This window comes from Pelophylax lessonae, assembly GCF_965119305.1.
Source record: "Pelophylax lessonae genome assembly, chromosome: 5".
Taxonomy (NCBI): Eukaryota; Metazoa; Chordata; class Amphibia; order Anura; family Ranidae; genus Pelophylax; species Pelophylax lessonae.
This window is the reverse complement of record NC_138772.1, coordinates 454,408,539-454,424,878: the sequence shown is the minus strand read 5'-3', so window position 1 is coordinate 454,424,878 and position 16,340 is coordinate 454,408,539. Positions and strand designations below refer to the sequence as shown.

Here is a 16,340-nt window from a genome sequence, read left to right as displayed (position 1 = left end):
CAGATAGGTTAAATCATTTGCCTGCCTCAATGGAATAGTTGGGTTCTTATTTATTTATTTTTCTCCAAATCCACTATTTTTTAAAAGGCTGGCGTTTTTATTGTGCTGCTTATTCATTAAAATACAAATAATTTACATAAGAAAGGACATTTTATATTGCTGGAAATTCTACCTCCTGGCGCCTGTGTACTAAAACCTCTGCGTTTAATATATGCAAGATAACATCAGTGAAAATTATTTTCATAAAATGGCTCACTGCTTTGCATAGTTATTGGGCTGCAGCCTAAAGCTGTTTTACAGATTTTATTTTCTACCCTTCCCTAACAAACCTGATTTCCCCAACTAATGCTGTTATGCTAGGGATTTGAGCAGAGAGTTGGCTAATCCCGCTTTGTCCTAGAGCTGTGTTTAAGCCATGGCCCACTCCCAGCTCAAAACTGTCTCCAAAAGGCCTTCTGCCCCCTTCAGCACTCATGGACTCATTGGTCCTGACATTTTCACTCTGGCCCTGACAAACGAGCCCGTGGCTGTGATCACATTGCGCTTTATCTAAGATATATCATTAGCTCTCATCACTATCTCCTAATGTAGCTCCTTTCCTCGCTGAATCTCTTGCAAAAGTTCAGCGTTCTGTTTGATGTACGGTTCTCAAACATAAGGGATCACAGGAATAATTTGTTACAGGAAGGACAGTTTTGAACAGCCCACCAATAATTGGAGAGAAATCATATTTATTCTCTAAGGAGGCTGCAGTCTCTCTTAGGGCTGTAACACCCTACTATAGCTGAGTGATAGGAGAAGAGCATTAAAAGAACAATGGTCAAAAAATATTTTCTAATAACATTTTTTTTTTTTAATAAAAATAATAGGAGATGTGACTAGAGAACTATGCTTTATTTCTATTTGTTCACAGTGGCTTATTCTGCATTGCTTTGTACAGAGGAATAAACCATTTTCATCCAGTTCTCCCTACTCATGGAGGACCTTGTAGTCTAATATTCTTCCCATAGTCACTTGTTATGGCCAGTTAATGCAGAATCTAATTAAAAGAATTCTGTGCTGAAAAAAATGCGAGATGGCATTGCTGACCCTCTGAAAATGCCTCCTCTGAGAGACTGAAACAAGCATGCAACAATTTTGATGTCAGAGAATTTAAGTCACTGGATCAGCATGGCAGCCTGGAAATTTGCATTTGCACAGTGGCTAAGTGGTTAGCACCTCTGCCTGACAGCACTAGAGTCGTTGGTTTGAATCCCAACCACAACATTACCTGCCTGAAGTTTGCATGTTCTGCCTGTGAGGGTTTCCTCCCACCCTCCAAAAACATGCTGGTAGGTAATTGGCTTCTATGTAAATTGTCCTTAGATGTGTATGTATGAATGTGAGCTAGGAACTTTAGATTGTAAGCTTCTTGAGGGCAGGGACTGATGTGAATGTACAATATATATACATTTATTGTGCTGCTACATAAATACCTGTAATAAATACATTTGAAGAAGGAAAGAGAAGTAATAGTAGCCTCCACATTTCTCTCAATGTAGGTTTCCTTTGAGCTATTAGCAGATATGTTGAAAAAAAGCAACAAGGATTCACAAACTGCATATATTGCCTAATCAAAGTATGACGTTATGAATGTTAAAAATGATGGCCGCTATAATATTACTAATTCACAATCCTTATTTTTTCACATGGGTTTAAAGAAATTGATGTGATTGAAGCCAAGTTCAGACCATAAGGGCATATAAGTTCCATATCACTGACAGCAGAGGCTTTATTGATTCGCCCTCCCTACTTAGCTCAAGCTTACAACTACAGTCAACTGTAGCACTTGAGACCTTGGAAATGCAGGTTATTGGCTTTGAGTTAAAGTGCTATTCACTTTTGGGCTCAGCGAGAGGCTTACGATTTCTGTTCCTATTGGCATGAACCCACCCCCTGCTCTTACCAGGAAAACAACAAAGCCAAGTGCTTGTACGAGGTTTATGAATAAATCAGAGGTGAGCCACTCTACAGGCTGCCCATGAAGTCCTTGTTGACAGGGAGCACTTGAACTGTCTACTGTGATCAGGAACTACTGCCAAACGTTATACTGTGTTCACCTTTCATCTATGATCATAGTTGGGGTACAGGAGGTCAGTGAGTAGGCCATTTACTTCTGCCGGTCTCACCTCTGTAATTTAAGGTGCTATCTAGCATACTTGGATATTTGGAAAAAACTTAATAGATCTTCAAATGCTAAACTCTTTAGCACATCATGTTTACTGCTATTGCTTGTAGAAAATAATGGGAGGAACACATTGCTCAAAATAGGTGCAAATGGCTGACTTGCCTACGTCTACCTCAGCAAGAACAATTTGGGATTTAAATCCTTATTACTTTTTTAGCTCCATTTCTGACTCACAGCATATTGCTTTATAACAGTTAAGGAAGCTTTATCAATCATCGCTGTGATTAATCATGGCATATTATAGAGAGTGCACTAGACACTCAACTGTAATAACACTTTAGGACTTTTGTCTAAAACATCAGTTATGCAGTAACCTATAAAGGCCTATTTATCAATATTTTATAGAACTTTCACCCTAGATTCACACATTTAGTAGATAAGATTAGATTAGAAAAATGTGTGAACCTTGGGTGAAAGTTCTGTGAATCCTGTGTGAAAATAATAATAAACAGACCCTTATAGTATCCAAACATATTACTTTGGTTTCTCACAGATATATAGTGCCAACTGACCTTTACGCTAATGTTCTTTGTTAGTACATACACCCTAATTTCTCACATAACTACTTCTATTCCAATGAAACAACATTCAGATATAATATAGTTGTTAAAGCCTAGGAATACAGTTAATTTACACTAGCCAGTTCCGGATGGATAAAATAATGCAATCAACTGTCATTTACCAATGTGCGACAACAATATCTGAATGGTATGTCACCCTAATTGCAGCAGATTCTCTTGCCCTTCAGACAGAATGAACTGCTCACCCCATATCCGCAAAAGCAGATTAGCATGAAGCTAAGGAAATGCAATATCTAATCCACTTAGCATGTATAATTAAGAAAAAAGATTTGTACAACACTTCCCTATTTGTCTGACATGTTGCAACAGGCCTGCAGTATATGTGCCATTTTGTACAATTCATCCAGCGCTCAGAAGGCTTTATACTGATGAGATATTAATCAGCTTTGCAATGCATGTTTTTACTGGATCTTTTGTCTATACCTGGACACCTTTCACATGCCTATCACATATGAATACATCACGGTCACACCGGCATTTAAGACATTTGCATGCTGTATACCTTGTACCTTTAGGCCCAGAAAGTAACCTAATAGTAGCACAGCCATGCACAACTATAGCTTGGGTTACACCATGTAAAAATCTGTGTTTTACTGGCCTACTCTGTTAACCCTAACAGTTAAACCTAACTTGAATTGTTTGCATGTGGTTCATTAATGATGCAACAATTAGTTCTAGTGAAAATATTATGGGTCCTATTTTATAACTCCATTAAAGACTGGTAGTATATACAGTAAAGATACAAACTGAATGAGAATTCATTACATATACTAAATTTCAGTCTATATATTAATAGCAACTTAAGGCACTTGTAAAAAAATAAATAATGCTAATAGTATCTGTTGGTGTTCTAACCACACAGGACTTTTTTTTTTCTATAATAACCAGATAGTTTCTATAGTAGTAGTAATAGTAGATAATAACTATAGTAGTATCATGTTTTTGAATGAACATTCAGTATCAGTACTAGAGGGCATTTAGCTATTTAAATTGAAATGTTGTGTTACTCATTTTTATTTGAAACTTTTACAGTACGAAGACGGGCCTCCCATTACTTTGGTCGTGGTTTTTGCACTTTTAGACAACATACATTTCTTCCAAGGAAAAAAATAAGTTAATTCTACTGACACTATAGATGCTGCCACTTTATAAATAACTTATAAAGGGTGTGATGCAAATCATTTGCAGTAAAGAAATGGACCCTATATAACTAACTTGAACTGTATATAGCTTTATACATCTGTTAGTCTTTATTAGGCCTTAAGGATATCAACGCCTACTGATCCTGACCTCTAACCCATAATTCCAAATGCATACTGTTAAACTGATATTATTCTAGATCAGCAAATTAACATCAAAGATATAATAAAAAGGCACAAAAATGCAATATGTATTTAAATCCTAGTGTAATCTTTAGTACTCACATGCAGTACAGTTTTATCATATCAGTCGCAGGCTGATTTGGCAAAGCAGTGCATAGAGTAATGATCATGGGCAAGCTGCAATAGCACATCACATCCAGTTGGATTACAGGTAATTTAGGTCAGTTCGGTGACAGTTGCTATGGGTGACACATATTGTGTGTATTGTTCCTTGCCTTAGGAAGCAAGTCCAACAGTCTGCATAGCAGCACAATTATAATAAAATATTGTGATCGGCCCACATCTGGATGTATAAGGATGTAACTGTTTCAGGTCTAAAGGGCTTTGGATGCATTGAAATTCCAGCAAAGATTAACAGCCCCAATTCCAGTGCGAGTACATCATAAGAAAGCCATGTAATATTTTTGCACACTGCTGCACAGTCTAAAACAGGACTATGCTCTGGGCTTTTGCCCACTCAGTAAGAATGCAGACAGCACATAAGCTACCATTAGCCCATGTGTTATCCAATTCTCCAGCGGCTGGAGACCTGCCAGTGACAACACATGCTGCTTGCTTAACCATGTTTTAAAACAGAAATGGGATTTTTTTTTTAAATAAAAAAGGTATATTTTCCTTAAAGAAATCCAGCTTTTGTAAGGACATACTTCAGATCGCCCAGAAAGTGGGTTTTCAGCTTGTAATGAAAGGTAAGAGAGAAAAGAACAATTACATGGATGCGGCCTTCATAATTCCCAGCTGACATTTGCCCTTATAAGTATGACCTAGAAGCCATCCAAGTACAGAAACAGTCACAATATCATTAGTATTTTCCTTTAAGGATTCAATGTCAGAAAAATAAAGGATCTAAAAATGCATATGTCACTGCTCAGTATCATTGTGATGCACAAACTGTTAGCTGTATAAATGAAGCCGTAAAATTTCTCCTTTGCATTTTATAATATTTTTGCAGTTGTCAAAAATACAGTTAGATAAGCTACAAAGTAAACTAGGAGCCTAAAATTACAGAACAACTAAAGCTAAAACAAAAAGTTATACAATATAAAAGTTATCTTTATCATATAAATTCCAACACCTATACAAAACCTGATCTACTTGACAAGCATGAAACTTTGCTTTGCAGACCATGGCCTTTTAGCTGCCACTTTAAGCAAAAGGTTGCACGAAAATGACAGTTATGTGATAACCAAACAGGAAGTAAGCTGTGCAATAGAAGATGCTATTCCTTACTGCTTCACTTTGATTCTAAATATACTGATAACATCCTGGCCTGTTGATCCATACATGCAAATAAAAGGTAAAAAAAAAACTGTATTTCATATTTAGGATACCCGCTAAAGGCCATTTTACTGACAAAGACACTGATAGGTCACTTGAATTACTCCAATTGTCAGTGACCCACAATTCAAAGAGTACCTCAGGCTGGCAGGGAATACTGGGCCTTGTAGTTCTGCAGTAGCTTAAGGATGGTAGACAATCTATGCTTAGAGCAGGGTCTACAGAAAATATGAAGCACAAGGACATGAATCTTAGCAATACCCTAAAGAAACAGCAGAAAGCAGTAACTTTTTTTTTTTTTTTTTTAAACACCAGACTTAGCCAAATCCCCAGTGAACTGATAGCATGTGTTAGGCAACTTCTGGGAGCACGCAGTAAACAAATCAGGTCACATCTGGCAGAATCTGCCAACACTTGTCTTTGGTGGCACTAAATTGATAATTATGGTGATCTGACACTAGGGAAGAGGCTGCTTAATGTACATACAGATAAATAATTATCCTCACTGTATTCAATTTACAGATGTGCAAAAAGGACCAGTTCCCACCTTCAAAAGTGTCTCAACACTCAGGGTATTTTAACTGCTCTAATTACTGTTGAGAGCACATAATTAGAATCACTGATCACACTGTCAACAGCTAGCCAGCTACAGCATGGCTCAAACTTACTTAGAAAAATATCAAAACGCCATCCAAATGTAAATCATGTCCCTAACACAATAAAGGAACAAAGTGAACATGATATACAATGCTTGAAAAAGCATAGTTAAAAGCTTTCCAGGCATACCAAAGCCAGCTTCAAAACACAGCAGTACTGTACACAGCATGTTTACATCCCATAAAGAAAAAAAAAAACTATATGTGCTCAAAACCTTTAATAAAAAAAAAAAAACAGCCTTTGTGATATCAAGAAAGAAAGAAATTCATATGTGCTTATAGCACAGTGATACAAAGGTAACGGCAACTTACATTAAGTAAATAATATACAGATAACTATGGTCATATAAAGAACAGAATAAAAAGATAAGAGAAATATAATGTAAACGGTAGTCTAGTACTGTATACAATATAGTGTAAGGTCAGATTTGGTTCCATAAAAAAGATGTGATGGAAAGGCAAGATTAGTTACGTGAAGTATACAAGGCCAGAGTTAGTTATATAAAGTGAATAATAACCTAGTTAAATTAAAACCTAGTTATATGAATGCTTTGTTATGTGAACTGTATGCTATAAAGTTAAGCTTAATCACATGAGATCTACTGTACAATTCCAAGCATAGTCATATTACTATATAATAGAAGGAGAAGACTGACCGTGGAAAGTACATAAAGGACAGCCTTATCATATGAACTATATATTATGAAGTTACCACAGTCTAACTTTCATATGAAACATATTAAGATAAACATGATGACAATGTATTGGTATCGTTTAATATATTTTATATATTGACATATACTATGCATGCAAAGTTTAGCATACTGTTTCTGTTTAAGTAACAGTTCACTACATGCTGTAATATGTAATTTCTAAAAAAAAATAAAATTAAAAAAAAAATAAGCCTTTGCATGAAGGTAGACCGAATATTTATCGAGAAAGCTGTGGTCTAACAGTCCAGTTGTGTGACCATAAGGCTGACTTACACTACTACACATTGACCCATAGTCGATATCCGTCCACTGATATTTATCATATGTATTACTTCACATGACGGTGAAAGCTGAGGACATCTAGACCCTCGTTGAAATTTGAGCTTCTGCTTGTATCCCAACCACTTGGACAAATACAAGTTTAGTTAGAGCCAGGCAAAAGAATAGAGAGAAAGAGGGGCCTTGCTTTCATCTCGGTCACTCAGTCAACCATTCAGTGGCCTATTCAGTGAAGCTTTTCATTATGCAAAAAAATGCTAATCCTTTTCCGATGCTTTCACACTTGTATAAACCACCATTCCTTCAACAGAAAAGTAATTATATCAGTTTACCTTCCTGTCAAAAACAGGATTAATATTCAGATAGCACAATCTCCTATTTTTTCTTATTTCTGCAGTAGGAAGCAAAGGATTGCTGGATGAGGTATTAGAGAGCAAGAGTCATTTTTTTCTGGGTATGAGTGGGCTTGTCAAAGCAAAGCGATATAAGAAAGGAAAAAAAACATCTTCAGCTGCTGAGGGAAGTCTTTTCAGTCAGAGAACTGACCTGCCCTTTGCAGGGGCCCAAGTAGAATAAGCCTCACTCACGTCTATTAATCAGAGACAAATTATGAAAGAATGTGGCTCGACTGGTTGACACTATCCTGTCTTGGAAGCCCCAGTAACAGCCTTGTAACAATGTCCTCTTCATGGGTAATGAACAGCCATGACAAATGGAGCAGAGGAACTGTTTATTTGCATATGCAAATTCCCACACAAGGGGAAACGTGTACAAACAAGTGTCATTGTGAGGTGGATTAGGCAAACAACGTTTTCTACTTCTTCTTCGGACATTCTGCAACCTAGAACATTAGTCAGCACAATTAAACCAGTCTCCATGACTACTAATGAAATTTTACCATGGTATGAGTTAAATTAGAGAGCTAGTTATGTTTCCACTATCCATCTTGAAATCCATTATTATGGTAGAACAATGCAGCAATTGTGCTCATCTGATCTCTGCCTGCTCAACAAGCCTCTAAAGTTGACAATTTGCATATGTTAATATAATTAAGCACTAATTACATGAAACTTGTACATATTCAAATGTACCTTCCCCAAGCGTTATATCCTTTGAACGATGGCCAAGTCCTTAACCCTCTGATGGGTCTGGAGTAGGAAGCGATGCCTTTGGGTGCAGCCCCAAGGCAGACAGAGAAAGGCTCTTCTTCTATAAACACTAGGCTCAGCCTAACCGCTCATATTTCTAACAACACACTGAAAGGAACGTATGCCCTCACACAGTATACATGGACAGGCACATGCTGACACACTCTTACAGAAGTGGTAAGTGTAATATGTGTATGGTATTCAAATACACTATATTTTTGGAGGTTTGGCCCAAAAATCCCCATGAAAATAGTTCATGGGTAAAGAAGAGGTACACTTTTTAGTATATGTGTCAATTTTCTATCTATCTATCTATCTATCTATCTATCTATCTATCTATCTATCTATCTATCTATCTATCTATCTATCTATCTATCTATCTATCTATCTATCTATCTATCTCTTATGCAACAAATGACAGAATTTGGATCACATTAGTATTTTTTACATCACCACAAAGTGACAAACCATGAAAACTATGGGAAAAAAAGGCAAGCAGTAACTAATGATCTTTGCCTAAATTTATGCTGAAGCAATTAAGCAATGTTAATTACTATGACAGCAGTTAATTGAATATAATTGGATATTTTAAGCCACTGAATAAAGCCTAGTTAAGATTAATTTTATTGAGATTAATTGTAAATAAGAATAGATTAACTAAGTGTTTTGACATGCATAAAATAAGGTTCTGCATATTATCTAGAACAGCTTAGGCACAGGAGGAGAGAAAATAAATCTGTTGTATTCCAATATTACACCTTAATATTGACTCCTTAATAAACCATACATTTAAAAGCAAAATGGACAGGAATCATTAAAAAATACAAACAGCTTGCTGAGATTAAAGCCCCTTTTGTCCTTTTTCATGGGCATTTCTTTTAGCAGACTAAATTAAGTGAGTCTGCAGTACGATTTTCGGAAGGAACGTTTCACACTGAATGGAAAAAATGTTCTATCACACATGAAATCCATGCAGCTGTGCGGAACTTGGCCCAGCTGGTAAAATACTATAAAACAACAGCAAGTGATAGGGCACTAGGCCTTTGCTAGATTTTGAAGGAGACATCTCTAAGTTTCAGCCTCTTTTTTGTGTCCAGCATTTTTTTTTTCAGTGTGGTATTTTTATAAAGCATTGAATTACTCTGAAGCACAAAAAGTCAGAGAATGCTAGTACCCCTCATACAGTGGTACAGGCCTATCACTAGAGTACGACAAGCATGCAGTGTAAACATGGCATACTATTGCTAGTATAATGCTCCAGCCTTTCACCAGTGGCAAATCGATCAGTCCATTCAAGATATGATTATCTAACCGCCTTACTGCTTTCATTCTTAGCAGAATGTCCCAAGCTTCTGCCTGCTTAGAACCTGGTGTAGGAATGCATAGCGTTTAATAAAATTAGGTATACTAGCTAGAACTGCTGGAGGAATTACAGCGAGAAAGGGTGCTCCAATTGATTTTGAAATAAATCAATAGGTGATTAACACAATATTTTTAAAGCCAGAGAATGAAGACGTATTATGTAAACAAGTGTCTTCTGTTTGCAAGATCCATTCCCCCTACAGTGGACTGGGGCCATAATATAATGTTTACCCATTATATTTCTATTGTTTTTTTCCAATCAAAATCTCAAATTAGCCTATGCAACTAGGCTATGACAAGTCATTCTGCAGTGTAAGGTTTTAAATCATCCAACCTCTTCTAATAGACTTGAGACTTATTGAGGTAGAAACCATAAAAAATGAAGAAGGGAAATTTAATCCCTGAAATATTGATTTGCACATTAATATCATATAGGCAGAGGGCAATTTGGCTTCATGGAAATGACACATTGTCGACCCTTGGTGAAGTCAGAGCCAATTTAACTGCTGAACATGTCTGATTCTCAAGAGTTATTAAGGGCTTCCCTTCTTGCCTTTATGACATTTCTTCAGCCTAGCAATGCAATCTTAAATGTATTATCTTTAAGAAATAATTGTAAAACCTCAGGGGTTTTCCTGTTAATGGAAGGGAGTCTAAACCACATCAGATTCTGAAATGCAACATTAAACCCTTGCAATCAACAAAACCACCTCAATTCTCATCCATCCAGTGCAGGATCTAATATTGTTGTTAGAGATAATCAAATTTCATTGTTTAAATTTAGGCCCATGGATTGAAGCAGTGAATTCTGCTATATTAATGGGATTTCACAACACTGTTATGCTAAAGTTGCTGGTATAGCATTTAAAAAAAAAGACAACTACTAAGCCTCTATCATTGTGAAGTTTCAGCTATTGAACTGTCCTCACAATCAGCTAAGGTCCTCTCTATTTTGAGCTAAGCCTAATTGATAACTTCAATTTGAAAGAACAATTAAGCAGTGTCACTGCAAAAGGCAACAGCAGGTACTGCCTTACAGATGGTCCACCTGACCCCTCTTTGTTCCCTGTATCCAGATTTTCCTTTTTTTGTTTTTACAGGTTTATGACTATATTCTATTTCCTAGTAGACAATACACTGGTTACAGTAAACAAGGAACATAATTACATAATTAACATATGTTTAGACTGGACAAAATAAGCTTAGCTAATATTAAATGAAGTCATTTGAAGTGTACATGACTTCTTCCTCTACATCCCTACGGAAAAGGCTATATTCTGAAATATGTATATTGACAAAAAAAATAAAAAATGAAAAAGCACAGGCTTTAAGGGGCACTGCTCTCAAACCACAAGCTCAAACAGCTGTTCTGTTCTTCTAGATAGGCTCTACATCCCTGCTGGGTAAAGCAATGATCACATACAAAAAAAAAAAAATAAAAAACACACATTATCCACCTTATAATAATACTATTGCTATTCTAATTGCCATTCTTCTAGCATTATTTTAAACTGGCTATGTCCCTTATGACTATGTTTCATAAATTGAAAAATGTAAATAAAAAGCATATTTGACATATTAACCCAATATTAGGGTGAATTGAGTAAGTGTCCTTCTTAAACTCTGTAAAGAAAATGATTCTTTTGAAAAGAAAAGCTGACCCAGAGCCCAATAGGTCCCTGTCAGAATCATCTGTAAACAGAAAGTAGAACAAGTGCTGATGGCATTGAGAGTGTTACATACCCAGGCTGTGTTTTTGCATTGCTCTCAATGGAAGCGATCGATGCCCATGTCACTGTCGTGTCCCAATCGCAGCCAAGTCTCTACCTCAATCTAAGCAGCAGCCCCACAGGCTGGGCTGCATATTTCACAGCCTCCGCTTGCTCAATACCTCAAATATTACATTTTCTTGGCTCTTCAGCGTTGATTGCTTACAAGGATCAAGCCACTGAAAATCCAGGAGAAGAGAAAATGCATAACCTTCTTTGCCTGCCATCTACATCAGCACTGATTAAAAAGGAGAAGGGTTAATAAAAAAAAAAAAAAAAAAAGGAAAATGGAATGAAGGAGAGGAAATGCAACTGTCAGACAACGGGATGGTCAGACTTCCGTCACAGCAGCCTGTTTGGATAAATATTAGCCACCATCTTCAGCATGAAGTTGGCTTTGTTTTACTCTCATCAAGCCCCCCTCCCCTTTGTTACAAATTCTTTTTTTTTTCCTCCTTTTTTTGGCACGAGCCTGATCATTTATTCCTTTCATTTTAAAGATATATGGATAAATCCCTGAAAGAGCGCCGAGGGTTAATAGAGAAGGAAGCTGACTATTCTGCTCTCCCTTGCAGCTTTTGCCTCGGCAGATGCCGATAAACCTCACGCACAACTTGCAGGTAATGCAATAAGCTTGTCTGCTACACCACCGACTTCCACTCCATGGCAAAGCAAGGATTTGGAATCAGATTAACGGAGATTGGAATCGGAGGAAGGCAAACATATGAGCAGAAAGATAGCAGCAGAAAATGACTATGCAGTTCCCAATGGTACTGATGACAACAGAAACCTGAGTGTGGAATGTTGTGTTTTCTCTATACCACTGTAAGCTAAAGAACATTTAGACCAGGGGACCTTTTTATGGCCTATTTTGTTTTCTCTCTCTCTCTCTTTTTTTTTTTTTTCCTTTTTCTCATTTCGCTGTTCTGGGAAGCTAGTGACTTTTATGTCAGTTGCATTGTGTGCACAGAGTCAGTTTGCTGATAGCAGGGAGTGGAGAGATGAGTTATGCCTGCCCCTGATGCCGAGAGCCAGCACAGGACAAGGAAGCTCCAGGAGACAGTCTAAAAACCATCCCCCACGGCCTTTCTCTGCCGGCCACCCCCAGCAAGGTCATCTAAACCTAGCAGACCATACCATTACCATTTAACAGAAAAAAATGACAGAGTGAAAGCAGGTCTGCTTATTCCTTTGTAGAAATCCATACCAGCTTTACGCAGGGAAGAGGAAAAAAAAAAAGAGGTAAAAAAATGAACATGTTTTTTGATTTTAGAGAGCCTTTATTTTATTTAATGATAGCAATTCTAAGTTTTTGGTACTACCCAGATCATTATAACATTTCTTTTCCTGGAAACAAGGCACATACCTGGAGCCCCTAATGCCTTACATAAATACAGTGTTGTGCATACTGAGAAGAAGAGCCAGAGTGGAAACTCCTGCTGCAGAATTTTTATTTATCTTTACAGGGGAAAAGTAGCTTCCAGACATCCCTGGCTGAGAGATGTGGGCACTGTTTTTTTTTTTTTTGACAGCCAGGATCCTCTCTGTCTGACAGTTTTTTTTTCCGTCCCCTGTGTTAAGATGCCTAATCCAAGTTGCAATGAAGAAAAACTGGAGGGGGGAGAAAAGCGAAAATAAGAGAAAGGCGAACGGACACCCAGCAGCAATCAGTGCGGACTGCTCCCTGGTATGTCAGCTTGTAGGAAAGAAAAGAAAGGAAGGGGGAGTTAGCCGGGATCTGTGCAGATGGGGAATGTGTGTGTGTGTGTATGTGAGAGAAACAAAGTGAGGCTCTGAGCTAGCTAGAGAGAGAGAGAGTGAAAGAGAGAGAGAGAGAGAGAGAGTGGGAGAGAGCGAAATATCAAAGATTGTGCAAGATCAGCCTGGAAAGATAATCAATACCCGACCTAAATTTAACACAAACTGCTCAATAAAAGTTAAAGAAAAAAACTTACTTTCCATTTCCCCCTTGCAGTTTTCACTCGATCTTCTTATATAGACTGTATGTACGTCTCTCTCTCTTCAACCTAATCACAACTGCTGATCCCATCCATAAAAAAAGGAGAATGTTCATCAAGAGGAGAAAAAATTATAATGAGGATAAAAAAGGACAATCATACAAAAAAAGGAATAATCCTGGAACTTTTTGCAGGAGTGCAGAGGCGAGGGTTGGAGCAGAGAGGGGGCTCTGCTTGTTGTTCTGGGTCCGCAGGGTGTGAAAGCATGTGCCATCCGCTGCCTCGCTGTTTGCTTGTGAAGGGCTTGGGAAAAGGAGGAAAGGAAATGAATGTCTTTATTCTGCTAATTATTATCGTTTTAGCCCTGTTTAAAAAAATGGCTGATTAAGTTGAGTGCGCATGTCTTTGTGTGTCTGTTCCTGATATGCACTCTGGGAATGAGAGAGAGCGAGCGAGAAAGAGAGAGAGAGAGAGGAGAGGAGAGAGAGGGGGAGGTGTAATTAGTGAGGTGATCAACAGTCTCCAGATTGCAAATGACGTGCAGCCCGGACTTAGAGCCGCTCGCTGGGGCTGCAGAAACCACAACAATAATCAGAAGCAGGATCACAGAGCAGCCCATCCACTCCTGGCTGAAGACTTAATTATTAACACACACATGTATACAAACTATAGGGCCGGTGTGAATGAGCAGAATCACTAAGATAATCACAGACCAGAAGAATGCATTAAATATCTTCTCTTATATTTAACTTGCAAGGAATTTAAATGAAATAAGGTAGGAGCCTCTTTAGACCAATTACTTCAGAGGTCTTCACAAGCCAAAACTTGGATTTAAAAAAAATAAATAAAAAATTCAAACTATTCAAAGTATCCCTTTTTATATATTGATACAGGTGATATTTTAAGAATATTTCTACAATTTTTATACTTTAAAGAATAATATTGAAAGTAATTCCAAATATCATTAAATGTTCCGACCGGCGTACCCTGTATACGATACAGAAGGAAAAAAGTATAGGAGACGAGTGGATTTTTACTTTCATGCCGCAAAGATTCCGATACGCACGTTCCCCGGAGCATTTTTGCGCTGGAGGAAAAATTGGGCACGAAGAAGATCCCAAACTTAAGGAATTTACTTGTGTATTTAAAAGTTTTATTTTAGAAAATGGCGCTGTGGTATACATTATTGATCAAATTAAAATTTTGAATAAAATGACATATATATATGCATATATAAACACACATATCTCTATTTTTTCACAATTCATTAATTTAAAAAGGAAAGTTAGCTTAGTGTGTATAAATTACACTGATACAGATATTCTCAAACACACCGTCGAAATGGGAGTTCCACAAAGCAAAAGTAAATACATGTTCAGAGCAAAGGATGTTTACAATGTCAAAAGCCTAAGCAGGTGAACCATAACCTCATGCTGGAACTGACGTGCCTTTTAAGTCCAGGATTCCTGGGCTAGACGTCAAAAACTTGTCTTAGGCCTTAAGTACCAAGTCTGCCAAATACCAACGGAAAGGGTTAGCACCATCCAGCTCCCGGATGGTTTCAGAGGAGTATAAAAAAAAAAAAAATCACAGAAAACACAGACAAGAATTTTGGCGAATCTCAGATCAACAAAATGAATTCTAGAAGACAATTTGGCAAGTCCTGTAAGCGATACTATTTGAAAGCTTCTGACTTTGCAAATTAGAAACATTTGCCAAGCTAAACGTACAGAGAATAGACAGGTTAGGTGGAAAGATTTTTAGGGAAAAATCTGAGCACAGGAAAAGCATATTTTGTATGATGATTCTACCAGACCAAATATGTACCTTATTAGCCAAGAAGACGAAGACTGAACTGTGCGGCGTAGCTGTAAAATCGTTCCTGGTCTTCCCATGTATATTTCTGTAAAAATCTCAAGTGGTCTCTAGATTTCTCTTTATTATCTTTACACACACCTACACGCAACAATTACACAGTAATACAAGATGGGTGTGCATATATAATGCAAACACACAAATACAAGTGGCACTCTAGGCAGGATGGTTGAAATATGTGTGTGTGTGTGTATTTATATATATATTTATATGCACACATACATATTCACACACGCACCTATAATATATATATATATATATATATATATATATATATATATATATATATATACACACACACATACATACATACATACATACACACACACACACACATATATACTTCTCTTTTTCTTTCATTCTTTTACCAACCAATATCACATGTACAAAAGTGACGATTATTACTAAATCACTAATCTCCATATATTACCTATTATAATTAGATACAAATGCTTTAGAATACCAAAACAGCTATAATGACCAATCAATTTATAGGAGAAGTCACTACAAATATACAAGTAACAACTGAAGAATGTGAAAAAAACTGATTAAACAACCTATGTAAAAAAGACAATTAACTGTTTATGAATTAGTTGAATTAGTGTGTCTACTACTGCTGGTCAATTTCAAGAAAATATGCATGGCAATATAAAAAGGACTGAGAAAACACAAAAGGACATATCAGTCCTGTCCTTTGTATTGTTGCAGTTTTCTTTATATCTTTTTAAGTATGGTTTGAGTGTTACTGAATTACAGCTAAATGGACAAAAGGGAAGGCAGGGAATGTGAAGAGGTGAGTTCCCATTTTCATTCTTTCCCCTGTGAATGTTTACTGCCCCTCCTAACCCTTTTATTCTCTGCCCTCTCTCCCTCTCTCTCTCTCTCTCTTCCTAAAAATAGTAGCTCTGGGGAAAAAAAAAAAAAAAAAAGATACTGCGGGAAGTTCAGTTAGAAGAAAATCAGGGATGGCCAGGGATCTAGGAAAAATCGAAGAAGGTTAAAGCGGAGAGAGAGAAGCCAGGTTGGCAGATGTGAAGGGGAAGATACGAAGAGAGCAAGAGAGAGAGGACAGAGAGGAGGCAGCAGCGACCCGGGAGAAGAGAAAGGAGGGG

General features: G+C 37.2%; 1 protein-coding gene across 1 annotated transcript in view; it reads right to left on the bottom strand.

Annotated features, from left to right (window-relative positions):
- ZFHX4 (zinc finger homeobox 4) overlaps window positions 1–14,541 on the bottom strand; it is a 213,750-nt gene extending 199,209 nt beyond the window's left edge. Inside the window, exon 1 of the mRNA XM_082259763.1 lies at window positions 13,351–14,541. The gene's annotated coding sequence lies outside the window, so the exon portion shown is untranslated. The remainder of the gene's footprint in view (window positions 1–13,350) is intronic.
- Between the last annotated feature and the right edge of the window lie 1,799 nt (window positions 14,542–16,340).